This window comes from Diorhabda carinulata, chromosome 3, assembly GCF_026250575.1.
Source record: "Diorhabda carinulata isolate Delta chromosome 3, icDioCari1.1, whole genome shotgun sequence".
Lineage (NCBI taxonomy): Eukaryota > Metazoa > Arthropoda > Insecta > Coleoptera > Chrysomelidae > Diorhabda > Diorhabda carinulata.
In genome coordinates, this window is record NC_079462.1 from 13,765,570 (window position 1) to 13,784,606 (window position 19,037).

The window sequence follows — 19,037 nt, forward strand, 5'->3', positions numbered from 1 at the left end:
TAAGGATGTTTTTTCGCGCGATACGTACGCTCCACAAGGAGCAAGTGATGTGATTAGTCGCCTCATTTTATATACCAATAAAGACAAATAAAAGTAAAATTATAATTAGTATAATTAAAAGTAACGATTTTAAAGCGAATTATTATCCTTAACATTGGCCAAAGAAGATCAAGTATAAAAGGGAAAACTATTAGAATAAAGTCGTACACTAATATATTACTACAGATAATTTGGCCAAGGAACCTTACCCATATCACTAAAATAAAATGCCGCAAATTCATCACGAATTGCTTTAGCTCTTGGCCCCGATCGTCTTCCTGAATGTACCAACAGTAGAGATGAAGTCGAGTTGGGAGTATTGGCTCTCCAAGAGCCAGGTACAAACTGAAGTTGACCATACACAATGACGTAAGTGTCCACCAGACTTGCTGGAGTGTTTGCTCCAGTAGAAGTTCTGCTTCTTCTTTAAAAATTGTGTAAGAGAACAGCACATTCAACAACAATGCATGCCTTTCCTGGTTTTAAAAGCATAGGTTTACGAAAGATCCGGAAAATGGAAGTCATTAAGCAGCAATAATGACAGTCGCCGCAACAACGGTATCTTCGTCGCTATCGGTCATTATTAGATATTCTTATTCAAATAAACATTATAAAAACAAAATAAAAACACAACTTTGCGCGTTCATCCATGTACATCAACTGAACATTTTTCGTGTTCTCGAACTTTTTCCCCGTCAATATCGTGAAAACGAAAAAAAGAAAATTGAACGAAATTAGATAAATGTAAAGAGAGTGTTTCGCATTTCATTTTAGTTTTCGCGCACGAAAATAGTGTGAAACGCGATAAGTCTAAAGCCGGCTTGAGAATTGTCAAGAAATAACGAGTATAAAATTATTTATTTATTAGATAAATGAAATTATTGATATTTTACTTGTTTTATTTTTCATGGAAACTTCCTTCTATAAATTATGATTTTTGTTAATATTTACTGATTGCTAACGGTAAAAAATGCTATATATTCTCTCACGCCGAGAGTGCGACGACATTTTACATGTTATTTATATTTATCAAATTTCTAGATATAACTGTGAATTTCAGTTTCGTATCATATTTCGGAATTGTGTATTAAATTCGTTTACAAATAATACATGTATCCAAATTTTGAAGAAATCTTTCATAATTTCAAAATAATTATTATATTATAATTATTATTTGGAGAACACTAATATAATTGCTTGTAGAAACGGAATGAACTAGATACAAATCATGAATGAGATATCGTTTTCAATGCAAACTTCTCTTTCATCGAACCATACATATATTCAATAGACTCGCTTTGCTTCTAATTGTAATGACACGATATGCAATCAATATAACAACCAGCTGTGAGCAAATCTCCATTGAAATCAACTATATTTGTTAACAGACGTGTTTGTTACGTATACGAATAAACTTTATTGTGTAGTTTTAATAACGCTTTGTTGCCGCCGTCGAATTTGACAACTACGTAATCATTTGGAAACAAGGCAAATTATAAGGAATAATCTCCAATCGTGTGTATAAAAAAATATTTTAAATATTATATTCGAATGTTTCAAAAAGGAAAATATTCAGCAATCTAATAATGGAATCATAATAAGAATTAACTAGAGTAAATAAATTTTCCATTTATCGAGTAGTCACGAAAGGGGTTGCTACTCAAGATTTTATACGTATGACAATTTAAAGTTTAGAAAATGAGAACGGGGCTGCGACATTAGAAGTAATACAGCAAAAGGTAGCAGATTATCCAGAATATGAGGAACTTGGAAAAAGTTTCGATGTGAAATCGTTAGAGAAAATACTCTTTTATCTTTTCTAAACAACTTACTAGATAATTCATAAGCGATGTAACTACACGTTCATAAGTCAAACTTAACATTATTGTTGTTGATAGAAATATTCTATTTTGACTTATGACTTAGCCAGTCTATGATTTTAATTAAAATGCGAAAATATTAATAATTGTCAGTACAGCTATTTGTAGTTGCTCTTGAACAGTACCCTGTTGTGTTGTACTTTAAATGACGACGGGATTTTGAAACTCATTTACTCAATGTTTTTCTTACAGTTTCTCACAGTGTGGCCACATGAGAGAGGCCGCCATTTTTAACCCAAACTCGGCTTACATTTGTTCCTCAGATAATAACGCTTTTGAAATCGTAATTTATATTCTCATATACTTAATAAAAACCTTCTCAATGGCTCAAAAATACGAATTTAATTTTTGTCATAGTTGGTTTAAGTTAATAAACAATGGTGTGTGCCTAGCTCAAATAATTTTCGTAAAAAATGTTTTTTCGCAAATATTCATGTATATGTTCTTGAAAAAACCCTTGCAAGGAACTTTCTAAATAATGAAATAGTTATTTGTATGCCAAGGACTGAAAGTGCTACTTTGTTGAACGAGTCCAACAAAGTTGTATTTCAGCCGCCCCAATAACCAAAACTTTTGCAATTACACTAAGGAAAGAAAATAAATAATAGAGAATTATAAACATTTTATTTATTCAACATTATTATGTACTTATTGAACTTTGTAATGTCAATATTAGTTTATTAATTTTCTTTTTCATCGGTAAAACAAATAATTTCAGAAAATTAAAAATTTAAGGATATGCAAGACTATCGAAATGAAACTATCAACTGTCAATATTGAAGTGGCTAGAATCACATTTAAGTTAAAGTTGTATACTCCAGAGTGTCCCGAAAGTATTTCGCAGTTCAGAACTGTCACTTTCACTACATGGAACACTCAAAACGCTACTTTCGGTATGTAAATGAGTACAAAACGAACAACTTTCAGATGGCGTCGTCTAAAAAAGTAATTTAATGCTTGAAAACCTTTTCGTGAGGACAGGGTATATTCCAAAGGGTAGTTCTGTGAAAATCGGTAGTTCTGAAACCAAAACGGGTAGCTCTGAAAATGAACTCATATATTCTGTACATTACCATCTTTATTACACTGCAGTGCTTGAAAAATATAATATATTATCCACATATTTGAATAGAATCTTTTTTTAATAATATGTTGACTACCATCAAATCACGACTTAGTTACTTAGTAATGAACAGGCACGAAATCAACACAATAATAAAAAAATAGAAACGAGGATTCTTCAACGCTGGTTTTTTTACATTCTTGTGTTCTGATGACTCCGTAGAAGCATCAAAGATCCCATGATACCAATCCTGATCCTTGGCCTTAGAACAATTTTTAACGCGCCTTTCTTTCTTATTCATCCATTCCACGATTGCTGGTATAGAACATAGAGCAGGTATATTAAAATAAATATATAGGTATAAATTTTCAGTTTCAAGCAACATTTTTGATCGACCGCTAGATTTCAAAATATCAATCGCTCAACATCAGTACTGTGAGGCTTAGCAGCTGCAATCCGGGCAAACACTTTAGTAATATTTGGATAATTATCTAGTTTGATTAATTTTTTTATTACATCTTTTAGAGGTAAATCGATCAAGTATGTGTGTAATTCCATATCAATTATTTCATTGTACTCCGTGGATAAGTTTGACAAATTTAGAACTTTAGCAATCACTTTATGCAAGTTTTTAATAACCAAAGATGGATCAAACGATTTAATCTGCTTTAATATTTGTACAGTATAGGTATAGAGAAACTGATACGAATATCAATTATTTAATCGTAATTACGTATATTTAATTTACTTTGATTTTCGGATTATTTCGGGCAAAAATTTCCGTTTTTTTTCTAATTTTTAGGTAAGATAAAATCGGTAATTTTCTTACAATTTACCCTGCATGAGGAATTCCTTTGATTACCTGTTGGAACATCCAAATGCACAACAACGAGGCATCTAAAATGTAAATTTTGAAGAATTACCACATTATAGTATTAAAACTCACCGATTTCACTACAAATTCTCAAACATTTTTATTAGCGACGATTGAATAAAAAATTAATGAAATTAAAATAAAAAATAATAAAGAAAATCTCTTAACGAAGACAATGTCTCAAGGAACGACATTGGTGGTAAACAATCCTTCTTTACTTGTGGATTTTACTTATCATAAAGTACCTGTTGTTGTTTTGACATTTCTTTCATTTTGAGGATGTATCACGAGAAACATGGGAAATACACAATGTTCTCATATTGATCATTCAAAAATTTTATTGAAATTGAAACGAAAAAAAAATAGAACGGAAATTATACTTGATTTAGAAAGGTTATAGCTGAAAATAGAACACACCTAGAAAGTTCAATCCTCAACATTTAAGAACTAACCATTTAAAAAGTGGAAAAGGATGAACTTAGTAACCCGGAGCGATCGCTGAAAGGATAATCTCCAAGTTGATTTTATTGCACTGATTTAATTAAACTTCAAAACAACTTTCTATAAACGCAAAAAAATATCCGAACAATCACTGTAAACAAACTACCAGGGGGTCAAACATGGCACGCGTACGGTCCACCAATCAAAAAGTGGCCACACTGTTTTTATCCAGCCACTGTAGGTTTTCGGAGCAAATTGCCCCATCTTTATGTGATTTTTCTGAGGTTACCTCTCCATTAAAAATAGTTAATAATATATTCGGTTTATAAGCACTGTAAATAAAACAATTAAATATAAATTGAATAAATAAAATCATTATAATGCAATTTAACCAATACCACGATAGAACAATAAACTAGGTTAGTAAAAAATTAGATAAATAAAAGTCATATATAGTAGGAATATATAAAAACATCTATTGCGAATTAAATTTCAGTACACACAAGATATTATAGCGTAAATAACCATAATTATTCAATGAAAAATTATACCTTTGTTTAACTTTATTATACATAATAAGTTTTCTAAAGAAATATTATGGGAACTGTATTTTATCATTGAATATATTATTTTCTTTATACAGATAACTGTTCCTTGCAAATAGGTAGAAAAAGTATGTGAGTTATCTCACGCCGAATATATTATACTAAGATCTAAAACGATAAAAGTTGATTGAAACATGATTTGACACAGCTATGATGTCTTCACCAAATCTTGATTTCCAAGAAGTGAAGTTTATGTATGTAGTAAATTGAATTTTTCAAATGTTCAAGATCGTTATCAATATACAATGTACGAGTAATATAGTTTTTTCTCTCAATACAAAGTAAATGAATTCTTAGTTTAACATTTACTCCCTATAAGAAGTAGACGCGCGGATTACACGAGCCAAATGCTGAATTTTCGGCCATGCGCGTCATGATGCTCCAAACGAAAGTAAATGTTTAATTTTCGTCCCTGCAAAAAAGTACATACCTTCGACCGGGGTATAAAGAAAAATCGTATACACTACAGGGGCCGAAAGTTGAATTTTAGGTTCTGCGCGAATTATATATTAAAACTTCGAATTTGGGTTATTAAAAACAAAAAAAATTACAATTACAATATATGTTTATTAAGCAACGTTAAAACAGAGAATGAATTATTAAAAGAAATACAGTTTTTATTATCTTCTGCGTTTCCTCGAAGTCATCACATTTCTTATATGCTGTCAGCTGTTACTTCATATGTAACTCCTCCCCTCTAAGATGAGAACATAACGGAGTGGTGTTCGATTTTGGACTCTTCTGGGTACTCTTCTATTGAATTTTCTTTGTTTTTCTGGTTTTTGCAGCATTTTTCAGAGTTTTCTTGATTTTCTTCTTAAAAATCCATCCCAGTATTAATAAAATTATGGCTAGTAAAGATAAGCTACCAGTAATTTTGGGATAGTGGTTGGATATTGGGATTTTTCGTGGTATAAGTTGATTCGTCATTTTGCTTATTTCGTGAATAACTTCTAAATTGATTTTTTCCATTTTGGGTGTTGATTTCTATTTGACATGACTTTGGTATTTTTATTAGTGTAGGTTTTTTTACTCTAGATATTTGTCTGTGTGGCAGTTGGAAAAAACTTTTTTCTACGACCGTGTGTTTTAACTCACTTTCCCGCACGCATTTTAGTTTTGAAAGTGTCACTTTCCCGCAGTAGTTTCTTGATTTACGGTGTTAGTGGGTCCTATATTCTTCAGTATTTCCTTGAGGTCAGGACTAGAGAGTGGAGGAATTTCGTCAGGATTTTGTAGGAAGTTTTCTATTATTTCGTCCGCATCTCCTACGTTATTTATTATTGATTCATTATCCATAGCATTCAATTCTATGCATGGATTTCTACTTAGGGCATCTGCGGCTGAGTTCGACGATCCTTTTTTATATTTGATGACGTAATCGTACTCTTCCAATTTCAGTCTCCATCTGACTAGCATAGAATTTTGGTCTTTCATGGAGAAGAGCCATTGCAGTGGCTTGTGGTCTGATTATATTATGAATTTCTGGCCAAAAAGGTATGGGCGAAAGTATTTGCAGCTCCATACTATTGCTAAGAGTTCTTTCTGAATCGTTGAATAGTTTATTTCGGCTGGATGCATAGCATATAGAGTGGTTATTTTGTGAAAGAATTGCGTAGTTGGAACTATCTGTTGTTGCTTCAAATTCTTTATCGAAATCCGGATAAATTAAAACTGGTTCAGACGTTAAAATATTTTTACATGTTTCAAAACAATCTATAAATTCTTTTGTGTGTATTACTTTTTCGTTTTTCTTCAGGCATTTAGTCACAGTCTTTGTGATTTTACCAAAATTTTTTATAAATTTACGGTAGTATCCTAATAATCCTAGAAATTATTTTATTTCTTTTTGTGTTTTTGGTAAGGGAAAGTTCTTAATAGCTGAAATTTTTTTGGGTTGGGTTTTATCCCGTCTTTTGTAACTATATGACCTAGAAATTCTACCTCTTTTCGTAGGAATTCCGATTTGTCTAATTGAATTTTGAGTTTCGCTTCGCGTAATTTCGAAAAAACAAGTTTTAAATTTTGAAGATGCTCTTGAAGTCTGGTACTGAATATTATCATGTCGTCCATATAGACCATACACACTTTATTTTGGAGATCTTTTAAAATTTCATCCATAACATGTTGAAATGTGGATGGTGAGTTTCTTAACCCAAACGGCATTCTAAAAAACTCATAATGGCCGTTTCGACAGTAAAAGCTGTTTTTGGTATGGAATTTTTGTTCATTTGGATTTGATGAAAACCAGCCCAAAGGTCAATAGTTGAAAAATAGTTTGATCTTCCCAGTTTGTCGAGAATCGAATTAATATTTGGTATCGGATATCGATCTGGGATCGTTTTTTCGTTGAGTTTCCGATAATCGATGACTAGACGATATTTTTGTTTCCCTGATTGGTCTTCTTTTTTATTGACTATCCAAATAGGGGATGACCATGGTGAAGTTGAGGGCTGTATTATGCCTTTATCCAGCATTTTATCTATTTGGTTATTTATTTCCTGTTTATGAATATAGGGATATCTGTACGATTTACAATGTATAGGAATTTCGTCGGTCGTTTTAATTTCGTGTTTTGTTCTTGCCGTGAAGGATAATTTATCACCTGGTTTAAAGAAGATGCCTGAAAATTTTCAAATAAGCTTTAAGATTTCAGTTTTTTCTTCCGCGTTCATGTGATTTGTCCCAATTAATTGTGATATATCGATATTTTTTTTTTGATTTATTATTGTCTTCGTTATTTAAATTAAGAAACGAATGAATATTAAAAGTATCATAACTACAGTGAAACTTGGTTAAGTGAGACATCAAGGGACCTGCACTGTCGTTTCACTTATAGAGGTATTCCACTTACCCAGTGTCTCAGATATACAGGTATAAATAAATATCTGTCTCATTCACATAGGGTTCCATTAATAGAGGTGAGAATACAGGTTCTTTCAGTTATACAGGTTAAATTATTAAATAAAATAAAATAACGTGTTATGTGTGTAAATGAGTTTTAACACCTTTGAAACATCGCGGAGACTTGGATTTTCCGATTAATAGGATAGGCAACTTTTCAGTTCCTGACATGTTAGCACCTAGAAGTATTGTAATGCGCTCTTTACTGAGTTTCCCGCCATGACAAGACTCACCTTTTAAGGTAAAAGTTTTATCGGGTAGACACTTGTAAAATAAACCCGTTTCGTCTGTGTTCAAAATATCATCAGCAGAATAATTGCGTAATAGAAGTGGTAGGTCTTCAATCCATTGGCTACATTTGTTAACATCAACAGCGTTACTTTCTCTACAAATTGCTTTGAAAACTATACCGTTTCTTTTCTTAAACCCTTCCATCCAACCATTGCTGCTACAAAAATTATGAATATCGAGCCTTCGCGCGAAATCTTGTGCCTTTTCTTTAATCATCGGTCCACTTACCGGAACGTTTTTGTTACGAAGTTGCTTGACCCATGTTAGCAAACACTGTTCAAGTTCAGGATATTCTCATAAACGTACACGTTTTAGTTTTCCTTGTCCTTCAGAACATTGTGATTCAATTTTATGTTTACTCTGAACTATTCTACAAAGAGTAGATTTTGGCACATTAAATTCGGCACAAACTTCTTCGCGTATCTTCCCACTTTCATAAACGGATATTAACTTCAGTTTTTCACGTAATGATAACGATTGTAGCTTTCGTTTTGGCATTTTTCAAATAAACATCTGTATGATAGTAAAGCGAAACTAAAACTGAAGGTAATTGAAGCTCAAAATTTGTACTTACGTACTTGAAATTATGTGTGGAATTTGTGGGTAGAATAAGAATGAGTAAACAAACAATGTTATCTCAGTTACAGAGGTTTATGCATATAAAATTTACTCGCTATCTCAGTTATAGAGGTAACTATGATGATAAATCGAAAGAACAAATCCCAGATATAGAGGCTTACCTCGTCCCACTAACAGAGGTAATTCAGTGCCAAAGTGTTGGGACCTCAGCATGAGTTCCAGTTATGGAGGTTTCTCACTTATCCAGGTCCCACTTAACCGAGTTTCACTGTAGATTTTTCAAATGACTCTGCTTCTAATGTTAGGATTATTAGGATTATTACTAATTTTCTACGCTATACTACTTCTCAATAATTGAATTCGACTTCCAAAGTTCATCAATGGTTCGTTCCTAAATGGTTTCATTCTAGTGAATTTTTGTACTAAACAGTCAATATTTCTACGATCAGCGAAACACTGAATCAGGGCCAATCTGTTAACTCAGCACGATTACCCATTAATATTTCTGCTTTATCTATAAGTTTTTCTTGAACTGATTGGAATATGTTTAGATAATTGTGCATCATTAAATTGCCGATAATCATTAATAAGGTCTTCACACCTAAGTAGAAATTTATTTAACGTGTTACTGTTACCGTCGTACGGTTTAATGTTATCAATTCTAGACTTTAAAAGATCCCAGTTCATCTCAAGCATATTTAAAGTTTAATTTATTGATTTGAAAGAATTAGTGAATTGTTTATTTATATTCCGTTGAGTGTTAATATTATTTTTGTTATCTAATCCTACATTTGCAATTCCGTTAATTATTTCATCAATATCGCTCATGAAAATAATTTAAAATTAATGTTTATAATAAGCAATTTATTCGCAATGAACAAAATATAACTATCTTTACCAAAATCCTTATACAGAGGGGTTTGGAAAGATAAAAAGGAAAAGGCACTTACATATTGTTCGTCGAACAACTTCGAAAGTTTATAAGTTCGCACTTAAGGTGTAGAAACTCCAAGGTCCCGAATTTCACTTCCGGCAAAATGCGAAACTGTTCACTTCCGAAACCCGTGCGTATCCTACTGACTACGCCAATTATATATTAAAACTTCGAATTTGGGTTTTTAAAAACAATAATTACAATTACAATATATGTTTATTAAGCAACGTTAGAACAGTTTTTATTATCTTCTGCGTTTCCGCGAAGTCATCACATTTCTTATATGCCGTCATCTGTTACTTCATATGTAACTTGCGTCATGATTCATGATGTAATATACTGATTAACATTTTATTTAGTTCTTTGTTTGACGTTTTACTTGCTCTGAAATGAAAGGATGCATTTAAATAGTAAAGTAACTATCTTCCTATAAACCCATGCATTATATACATTTGGAAATGCAAATAAACCGAGAAAGCCAAATTTTGGATATTACGTGGGGGGTGGGTGGTTAGAAAAGCTTAAGTTGAAATTGTCGACCAAAATAACCTTGTGAATTTTTCGCCATCTTGAAAAAAGGGTCGAATTCAGTTTTTTCATCATAACTCAGTTCCCCGTTGAAAAACGGAAATTTTTGTGCAATACTTTTTGTTGCTTTTTAAATGATCTGCAATTAAAGTCCAATACATTTTCACGTATCGATCATCGTTATCGAGATATCGATCAAAAAATCCATAAATTTGGGGAGAAAAAATTGTTTTCCGTTATTTCCTTTTATCTCATGAAAGATATCGAAAAATGTCCTGTATGAAACTTGTAGAGAGTATTCAGAGCTACAAATTCCTTTTTTCTTATTTTTTATTTTCGATAAAAATTACGACCTCTAGCGCGCCGCAGTCAATAAGAGTGTAAACCAGTTTTGATTTAGCCGCTCGCACGGTTGTATCCACATGTCAAAATGAATGAATGGTTGTTCAGGGAATTATTGCAATACAAAATAAATTAATTAACCAGCCAAATTATGAATCAAACACATGAAATTTATTGATCAAATAATTTTTATGCATCGAAAAATAATAATTACAGGTGCTCATTTTTTCACATGTTTTTCGTTGTTTTGATGATCCTAGCTGTAGAAGCGACACTGTTGCATGTCTGTTTTCCTGCACCCACTAGCAGCTCCACACGTTCCTTTACATTTGCACGAAATGAGTTTCAAAAGTTTAGGTGGAGCGGATGCGACTGTGGTGCAAATTGGTTCAAGCCCGTAATTAGTCTATCCCCATTCCTGAGGATCTTTGAAAATTCCGAGCCACGTTTGTATTTGTAGATATGTCCGGAAAACATTTTGGCGGACGGCGCTTTCCGTTGGTGGGAGTAGTGAAAGATTATTCATCTTATTTGTCGTCATTGTTTTTGCAAAGCAGTGGAATCGCAAAATATTCATCGTTGTGTCCTCTTTACGACCACCATATAGAGCGATAAGGAAGAAACTTTCCCGCGCAAGCTAGCATCTTGCTTAAATAGCTCTACCCATGACCGGAGGTTCGGGTTGTTCTCGAGGGTGCTGATGAATTTCTACTTTCCAATATTATAGACACATAAACATTGTCAATCGGAGGTTTTTTGCAAATGAAACAATCACCCATTTTCACATAAATTTTCAAACATGTACGATCAGCGAAGACCAGCATCGCAGTGGTCGACCAAATGAGGTAATGACTCCAGAAATGCTGAAGAAAATTTACAAAGCGGTACTGGATGATCGTCGTCTGAAAACGCGCGAGGTAGCAGACATAGTAAGCATTTCAAAAGTGCGGTACATTGCATATTAACTAAAAATTTGGACATGAGAAAGCTGTGCGCAAGATGGGTGCTATCTTCGATCACAATGTAACCAAAACAGCGTCGTGAAGATGTTTCATAGGAGTGTTTGGCAATGCTCCACAAAAATTTTTGCGCCGTTTCATAACCTCGAATGAATCGTAGGTTTTCATCGACTATCTTAAAAAAGAAAAAATTATCAAAGGGGAGTATTATGCGAACTTATTGCAACGTTTTATGGAAGAAATCGAGCAAAAACGGTTTTATTTGGCTAAGAAGAAAGTTTTGTTTTATCAAGACAATACACTAGCTCACATATAATAAGTTAAGGTTTGAATTGATACCTCATGCACCCTATTCGCCAGATTTATGACCTCGGATTATTTTCTGCTCCCAGACTTTCAAAAATAGGACGGTGGACAAATATTTTCCAACATTGAAGAGGTGATTATCGTAAAAAAGGTATAGAACTTATTGAACATCGCTGGAAAAGTGGATAGAGCTAAAAAGAGATTACGATGCAAAATAAATATATTCAACGAGAAACTAATTTATCTAATTCATTAATGCAGAAAATATACTCGTGAAAATCAATTTCTATTTTTAATGATTGTTTATAGGCGATTTTAAACATTTAAGCAAATACTCTTCTGAGTACTTTATTGCCGTTATAGTGTTACAGCAAAAGCATGAAATATCCACTGCTTTCTAAAGGAAATTCTAAATGGTTGTACATTTTGATGCCTTATAAAATTTAATTTCATCAACAAATGCGACGTGTTTTTTTTTTAAATTTTACCGTTCTAAAGTAAAGCAATAATTTATCAAGTAACAATCTAAAATATAAAAAAATAGTTTAATAATATGTTCATTTCAAGCATGAAATACTAATCTCAACTCATTCATTATAACTAAAAAGTAGAATGACACATTTTAAAATCATTACTTTGATTTTAGTCCGTTGCTTCAGTTGGTTCGTCAGTCTTAAATTCGCAATGCTTCCTCGGCCAATTGGCGGGACACGTAGAAGACCGATAAAATAAAATTTTCATTGTACTCACTACTGCATTTAATATTTTTTTACACTGCTTTCAATGAGAGTATTTGATGCTTGTGTATTGGCTTTTAATTCATAGTTTCAAAGCTTCTGAGACATTTACTGTTTTCACATTTGTACATACAAGAACTTATTGAAAACCATTATCAGATTTGGAGAATATTTAACAAAGCTTTAGAATAGAAGTCTCATCATATTCGGCCTTATTACCTTATTGGTACCATGTCTGATAATATCTGATGATAGTATCCACGTTCCTGTTGATTCTATTTTCTTAAAATGATAGCGCAGATTCCTGAAGAAAAACAATTCGACCATTCTCAAATTCACATGGAATTTTTGTATTCTTATATCGAAATGGTAAGAATATTTATTTAAAATTAAAAAAAAAATGTATGTATGATACACACTTATGTGAGATATTTTTGAAACGTATTTGCTTAGTGTTTGCGTTTCTAAATCACTGCATATGCAATGTTAAACTACGTCTCTTTGAGATTGTGTCTTATAATATAGTTAAGTAATCCAAAACAACCCTCTTCACAACGGCTTATCATCATCAATTAATTATTTATTATTATGCACTCTCACCTCGTTAAGTTATCGTTGCTATAAATTTGTCTATGTTTAGTCTGTCTGTCAGTTTTATAGATTCCACTTCAATTTCATTGAAGTATCATCTTCAGTTAATTATTATTAATGAACCATAAATATATTTATCTAATTTTATAATTATTAATGAATAAAATAAGAACTAATATATTCATTCAATTTGATATATTAAATCGTCAGCTTGCTAAATAAATTGTTTTTAAAAAGCAAGTTGGTGAACTGAGTTGTTTAATTAAATAATCATTTCCATTTGTCGTGTGCCCAAAGTATATAAAAAACGCATAATTTGGCGGATCATATTCGTACCCCAATCCTTTTGTTTTATATAATTAAATATAAACCAAAAAGCGAATATATGTTAACTAATGACATTTATATTGTCAATCAACTAATCAACATGTTCGTTAAAAGATAAGTTATTGATAATATATTAGATCTAGTTTATACAGTTATAATAATTATTAGAAATTAAGATCAATATGTAGATGTAGAATGTTTACAGTTATTTCGAACTCAGATTCAAAATCCTCTTATTTATAGAATATAATGAGTCCCACTAATAAATTCTAACCTAGATTATATAATCACTTTGGATGGTCAGAGAAAGAACTAGTTAGAAATTGGTGGTTTTCTAACGAAAGTTGATTGAAACTCGACCTTTGTTATAGTCAGAAATAATAGTCACAATAATGTTAATATTAAAATTATTATTTTATTTGATAATGTACCTACGTCGTTTATTTTTGAAAATGCTTTTCCAATTATTCTTAAATGTAATTTATTATATAGGGTGTTTCGAAATGCATGATAAAAACTTATTATTACGCATACCACAGCATTTAAGAATGTCACCTTGATATTTTACAATGACGCAATCAAATTGTTTCTTGAAAAATCTATTCTCATATTATGTTTTTGTTTTCATTAAATGATTGGTCGCATCATTCGTGCGATTTAACGCCACTAGATTTTTTCTTTGGGGATACGTCAAGTCATTAGTCTATGCTATTAAACCGACGACGTTGGAAGAGCTTAAAGCCAACATTGAACGCGAAATAGCAGCCCTTTCGGTCGAAGGTGCAAACGTGCCCGTAGTGACCATATGAGCGAAGTCGAGTTCATTTCATAAATGTTTTGAATGTACCGATAATAAAGTTTTTGAAATATCTCAAATGGTTTTCATTTTATTATTAAAAAAGTTGTCAAGTCCTCATTGGAAAATCCCTTATTTGTGGCCACAACGCAATGTGCCCTCGCATTTAAAAATACATAATACACATTCATTCACGATATTTTTCATCCTTGATCCGTTTCCTTGTTGTGAAGTTGCGCTTACCAAGAAGTCCGAGCCGTCGAAGACGAGCAAGCTTCGTGTCGGTTTTCGGTTGTACGTCGTCCTCTGCAGGGAAACCCATCGGCTGTGATTGGTTATCGAAAGCTTGCCGGATTTTAAGCCGCTGCTGATACCCGTTGACTTCAGAAAAGAAAAAACCGATAGGGGGTGTGTTATATGGCGACAATGCCATGAGCCCTCATATTTGAAAATACATAATAAACATTCACGACATTTTTGTTTTGTCTCGGCAATTTGATGCTCTTTTCTTGTTGTGAGGGAGATGATCTAGATCAGTTAGTTACCTTCAACCATTCGACTGATGGTGGCTACGCAGGAAAACAACCACTCAACGAAGCGGAATAATTCGAAGATAATTATTGTGGCTAAAGTGAGCATTTATAATCAAAATACATTATTAGAAACAAAAAGGACCTTCATTTCAAGTAAGTCTTTCAATGAAAAGCATTTGAGCCATTATGTGTTTCAAAATTTTTTCGCAAGATTGCAGTTCACTCACAAACAACCAACGATGGAAAGTGAAGAAAAAAAGTAGTCAACAGAAAGCTAGACAGTAGAGGTTTATCAATTTTCTCCCACAAAGGAGGTAGATACTAGTTTTTCCTTCTTTCGACGAAGTCAACAAAGTATTGAGTTTTTTAATTGCATATTACAACATACCTCTTTTCAATTGTAACTATTATTGTGACATATCCCTTGGTGTTCCAATTAATAATCTTGGATTTTTTTCAACCAATTTGGTAAATCAATAATCTCCAACCATATTATTCTTGTTTCATAATGCAGGTATACTTTTATCGTCAAAAGCATATTGCATACTGGTGAATTAGTATATACAGAAAAATTGTACGCCATTGCTTTCAGTTTGCAGAAGGCGAGATTCTTCTTTAAAGGAATCTCTTCTTCATTATCGAAGGTGTGGTCTATCACAATCGCGAATGAACTATTTTCTGTAAATATAAAATCTTTTAAATTCTGAAACTACACGCCATTTAATATCTTAATAAATGTGAACGGAAAGTTTTCACGTATTGATAAATTGTCAGCTGAATTAGACAAAGTGATATACACAGTGATTGATCTACGCCTTTTTTTAAAAAGTGCACCAGTCAACCATGCCTTTTTATTGGCTTCATAATCCAATCCAGTGATCTGCAGCCCACAAAGCAACGAGATGTTTGTTTAGAATTTGTACAAAGCAGAATCGTTAGTCGTTCCTTGCTGAGTTTCCCTCCGTGAAATTTTTTATTGTTTATAATTGGCTTTTCCGTTCTTTGCAAACTTCTTTGCTTACGCTTGCACTTTCACTGTAAACTTTTTTGAAAGTCAGATCATGTCGTTTGTTGAAATGTTTCAACCATCCATTGCTAGCTTTAAATTTATGGATTTGCAGTGACTTTGCAAACTCTATTTCCTTTATTATGGCTCCACTAACACTGATGTTTGAATTAGAGAATTCAGGAATTCTCCGTCTTTTACATAGAAGACTTTCTTCAGATTTTCTCTCTTTGTTATTGTGAAAACACAATAAGTTAGAAATTCCAGTTTGTTGTATGTGAAATGAATATTTATCATATCACAAAAAGTAAAATGAAAGAATGCCGCAAGGTTCAATAATTGGCCCACTGTTGTTCCTCGTATATGACACTCAGGTTCTACACTACTTTGATCCGGCAGATCCAGATGCAGCAGCTACCCACCTAAATAGAGATCTGTCAGGTATTGTTGGAGATTCCACTGAACATGATCTAAAGCTGAATGCAAATAAGACTGAAGTTTTCCTGTTTTGTTCTCAGTGACGTAGAGAAAATTTAAAATTGGAGTTGGGCAGTGAGACATTGGTAATCAAATCATTTGCTAGGAACTCAAGACTACTTTTAGATGTGGACTTGAGGTTTAAAGAAGATTTAAAGATACTTTTGCAGAAAAGCTATGCTGAGATGAAACTCTTGTATATGAACAGGTCTATTCTCAATGTTAACATGAGGAAAAAACCTTTGTGAATCTTTAGTATTGTCTATTTTTACCTACAGTAATGTTGATTATTTTCCTTGTCGAAAATTGTGTGCAATATGTACAAAACGCATGCTGTGAATTTATATTTAAGCGAAGAAAGTATGAACATATTTCTGCCAAAATTAATGAATTAAATTGGTTAATAATGTCGAATGTTGTGAACCTTCATTTTATGTGTTTTCTTAAGAAACTGTTAAAACATTCGACACAAGTTTATTTGACAAAAACAATCTGTTAAATAAATATTCCATTTTACAAAGAAATTTAACGTATTTATCTGTCAAAGGTTATAATGCTCTCCACGAGGACCTTAAATTGTGTGGTATAAATTCTTTTAAATGTAAGTACAGAGCAAGTTTGTTTAATAAGCAAATATGTAACTAACTTTATCTTTTTTGGGTTGTTGTAATTATTTAATGAGTTTTTAGTTCAGACTGTATAAAGTTCTTTTGCTGGAAGTGATTAGGTGGAAGAATAACATATATCGCTACCTTGGAAGAAAAGCGTCTTAAGTCCAAATTTTTCAATAATTTGTAAAGGAAAATCGATATTTTCAAATTTTTATCTGGAAAAGTGTCTTAAATGCACCTTACTCTACTCGGCACCAGATGGCAGGTATGTAATTACTGAAAAATTAACAGTTGCTTGTTAGTTCTTGTCAATATAGTCACATTTTTAGTTGTTTGCCAGACAGGGAAGTGAACTCACGGTTTATTTGTTCAAAACTGTTATATTTCGTTAAGTTCCAGAACTCTGTTTGGGCAACAAAGGCACAATAGTTTCGATAGATACCATCCAAATAGTTTGAATTTATTTTTAAGTTGTTCGTTTTCCATACAACAAGTATTTTGTTTAAAATTTTTTAAGTTATTTCCCTAATATAGATTTGTTTGAATGTCTAAAATTCTTTTTTCCTGTTATAGTCAATTTCTTAAGTCCGAAGATACTTATTAATTTTCGACAATACTGTCACAACTCGAGACCGTTTTCTAACTACTTTTGTAACTAAACCGAAAGTGCTTATATGAAAACATAGCCTTAAATATTAGTTTACATAAAAAAATATTAATTAACAAAAAAATTCAAAGTCAATTTTCTCATTCACTTTTCGAGTTCTATGAGCTATGGCAACACAATATTTAGTTTATGCATGGAACTGCTCTAGGCTAACTAGATATCAATACATCCTCGTATTATGAGAATACTCAAATCACGAATACACACAGTTACAGACCATTTAACTTGAGCAACTCTCGCACCAGGATTCCGTTTCTGAAAAACAACACTTCATGGTCGTTAATTTCCAAAATGGACTATTTTTCAAAAAAAAAAATGAAAATATTTTTTTGTGAGAATTTTCACGCTTTAAAGACTTGTTTGTAGACATTGTATCAAAAATTTTAATCCCTTCAACGTTGTTGACGAAATTGACCTATTTTTAGAGTTTTTCTAGTGGTTTTCCCCATTTTTTATGGCCGATCTCGCGCAGAACAATTTTTTTCTCAAAGTACTTTTCAAAAACTACTTGTATGCCTCAAATTATTACTATTGGTTAATGTCATGTCTTAGTAAAATTTTGGCTACAGCGCTTGGACTAACTCTGGTTTTCGATATTAAAACCCTCAATTTCAATGTTGGTTTTCCATTTATTAGTAAAATATGTTAAATTTCGCCACTCCTGTTGCATGATGTCTGTATATTGTATACTTCGCAAATTGTATTGTGTACACATATCAGACCAATAAATACGATTTATTATTATATTTATTACTTATTGATGATTGCTGGTTTTGGAAATAAATCCTTGTACAAGCAAACTGAATACACTGTGAAACATCTGTAAAACCACTTTTTTCCAAACCCAAAGTGGAAAACAAGAAAAATCTGCTCTGATACTTTTCAATCCTCTTTATACAGAAGGATTTTTATTATAAGGATAATACTAGTACTAAGTATATTAAGATCAAAAGCTCAAGTCTGCGTTGGAATAGTCTTGAAAATATTTATAATAGAGTTATAATAGAGTCGTATATCAATTACAATTCGTATTCCAACAACTGACGAAATTATCTTTAATGCAAAAGAAATTACTTCTAAAAAACCACTCACTTTTCCAAATATTCACATAATTGCCCTTTATTCTCCAGGGACACAAATTGTATAAAATTTGTTTACATAAACTGCAGCAAATACATCAAGAACAACTTCTGTAATCATTATTTCCAAAAAAATTATCTTCGATATATCACACACCCCTGTATCCGAAAAGCAAACAAGAAAAATCGAGAAGAAAAACAAGAAACTTCAGTACAAGGAAATTCGCCTGTTTTCATCCGACCCTTATTAGGGAGGACAAGTTACATTATAATAATTTGATATGCATATTAAAATAATTGCTGTAGCAAATAGGGCATTGTTTTCATAAAATGCTGATTACCCAAGTTTGCAGTTTTATAGTAAATTACTGTTGACTTACCTCGATAACAAAGTTGCTGATCCACAACTCAACAAATATTTCATTGAACTGATGATCTTGCTGAATTACATACTTTTAGTTGGTAGTT